Genomic DNA, 2,667 nt, shown 5'->3' with positions numbered 1-2,667 from the left:
CCGGTACCCACCAAAGAACTGCTGAGTTCTGATTCCAGGCCAAACTTTTAATAAAGAAAATTCATCTACAGATGTTCTGCCATCAGCCAATATATTCAGTTATTGGAATCCAGGAGATTTAGTGGCAAGCCGGTTGTTTTATTTGCTCTCTGGATGGAACCATTTCTCTTGCGTATTTAATATCCTGGAGGATTATTTTCCCCGGCAAATACTCAGTCGGAGACAGCAAATCCATTCTGAACCTATCAGGTCGTTATTTTGTCTTCTGGTGACTCAGAGTAGGTATTTGTACATTTGCTGTCTCCTATGCCATTAAGGGGAAATTATGAAGAGTTCGGCCCATAATTGCAGCTGTAATTACTTAACAATCCCTGCCTGATCCTGCCTGGACAGACTCCCATCACAGCTTCACACCGGGAATAAAGTCGGTGGCGTCTTAGACTGTCTTACTGAAGTCGGGGCTGTTCTATGAAGAACCAGCTCCTGTCTCTCCCGGGGAGGATTTTGCGCGCCGGCTCCCTCCAAGGTAACTTGCAAACATGAAAGTAGGAAAATGCCTCCCGCTTCTAAAAGTTTGAATGCCATGGCTGTGGCAGTGGCCTGTGCAAGTCTTCTTGCTCGGGGAGGACTTGCAGCTAATGAGGCTCTAACTGAGTGTCAGGCGTTTCCTACCATCCCCACCCCGCTTCCTCCTCACAGTTCAGGGTATCTGGCGAACGAAACCCAGTAGCAACAAGAAAGCAAGAAAGGATTTTTTGGATTATTTTGTCTTGGGCTTGGTGAATTAAAAAAAAAACCCAGATCTTAAAGAATGTGCTGGGCATAAGAGAATCACAGATGCTGGGAAGATGGGGCAGTCCGGAGCATGGGTGATGGAGGAAGGATTTAAAGGAACAGGAAAGAAGCAGTGATTCTTCCTTGGAGATGGGGAACGGGAAGCTTCCAGAAGGCGGGAGCTCTGAGCTGGGAGGGGAGGAGGGACGTGGGGAGGGCACAGGTGAAGGGGCCAAGGGGCTTCAGAGCGCCTTGTGCCCGGAGGTGGAGACCTGCCCCGTGAGCCCCACAGCAACGTGTGGGCAGAGGCGAGAGGCTGAGGGGCGCTGGGGTCAGAGGTGGCCTGGGCCAGGCCCGAGGCGGCACCGTCCCCTCGCAGTGCAGTGTCTAGGCGGCCCCCAGCGTGTGGTAGAGACGTGGCCCCCGGTGTGGGGGGGTTGGAGGGTGGGGAAGGGTCCCAGGAGTGGCCCTTGACTATGCAAGGCCGCCACCCCTCCCCCAGGCTGCCCTGCTGGCCCACACCCCCAGCACTTTTCCAGGGTCCTCTGGCATCTCCCTCCCTCCCCACCCAGTGGTCCAGGGCCCACCCAATTTCTCATGGGCGAGCTGACTGCGATCCAGGGCTCCCAACAGCGGGCAAGCCCCGCCCAGTGGTCACTCCTTTCTGCTTCAGTGTGTTACTCCACCGGAGGGGTTGGAGAGGACAAGCGGGGCCTCCACCCTACTTCGCATCCCATATCTTCCCAGCAATCGGCCAGATCCCAAGGGCGCCCACTGTGACTAGCAGACACGGTCCCCACGCCCCCGCTGCCTCCTGGCCTGACCGGCTTGCCGTCTCAGTGGCTCCAGCCTCCGAGGGGCCCCGGGGACGGAGTCAGATGTTCTTAGATGTTCTCAGACTGACTCCGAGAGTACCAGCGCCGTGAACGCCAGCTACACCCCCTCTAAGTGCCGCCTACACCCCTGCCTGGGGACCCGCCCAGGTTCTTTCCAGGACACGTGATGGAAACTGAAGGAGACCGTTTCGGAAACACATCAGCTCCTCTGCTCTCTGGTTTGGGTGCGGTGCCAGCTGGGCTGAGCTCACGGGGGCTGCTGGCTTCTTCCCAGGCCCACAACACAGCCCTGCTGTCCAGCCTGCCAAGGAGGCCAGCCGCCCCAGAGCAGAGGGAAGGGCAGGGGACGCAGTGGGTGGTCACCGCATGCCACACCCTGCCTTGGCCGCTAGTGCTGAGGCCGGTCCTGGACTGTCTTGTGAAAGGAGAGTGACTTTGACCTGTGCCTTCTCTGGCCATGTGAATCCCCAGGGCACTCCAGAACGGCTCTGTCCTGCAGAGACCTCAGGGCCCACTTAGAGACGGAGGCTGGCTTGGTATCTGCAGGCCTGGCCGTGGTGGTCTGGGCTCCTCCGATGCACGAGGTTCTCTGTCTCCAAGGCTCAGGCACCCAGACCCCAGACAGGGCTGGCCACTCACCTCCTGGATCCCCAGTGCTCCTAGGGAGCCAACTGGCCAGAGAGGGCCTGGGTTTACCTTTGCCCACTTTTCCGCAGGGTCTCTGCGGATGCCCCCTGCCACGTGGGAAGCGGGTGCTTGTCCCAGGCTCCTTCCAGCTGTGACTTGGAGGAGCCTGGCGGGGTGGGGTGGGTGGGACTCCCAGTGGTGTAGTCCTTGGATTCAGATTCACCCAAGGAGTGGGGACCTCCACGCTGATTCTCGGGCTCCAGCCCTTGCGGGGGATGAGTGCCTAGGGACCCAGTGGGGCTTGTGTCCAGACCGTGCCCTGTCCTCTTCTGAGAGGGGCACTCGCTCTGGAATACGTCTGCAAGGATCTGGAAGTCTCGGTCATTTTGAAAACCTTCTGAAATGACAAACGAAGCAAAAACATCTCCTA

The sequence above is a fragment of the Eschrichtius robustus genome, chromosome 10 (assembly GCF_028021215.1).
Source record: "Eschrichtius robustus isolate mEscRob2 chromosome 10, mEscRob2.pri, whole genome shotgun sequence".
Lineage (NCBI taxonomy): Eukaryota > Metazoa > Chordata > Mammalia > Artiodactyla > Eschrichtiidae > Eschrichtius > Eschrichtius robustus.
Note: the sequence above shows the minus strand (reverse complement) of the source record.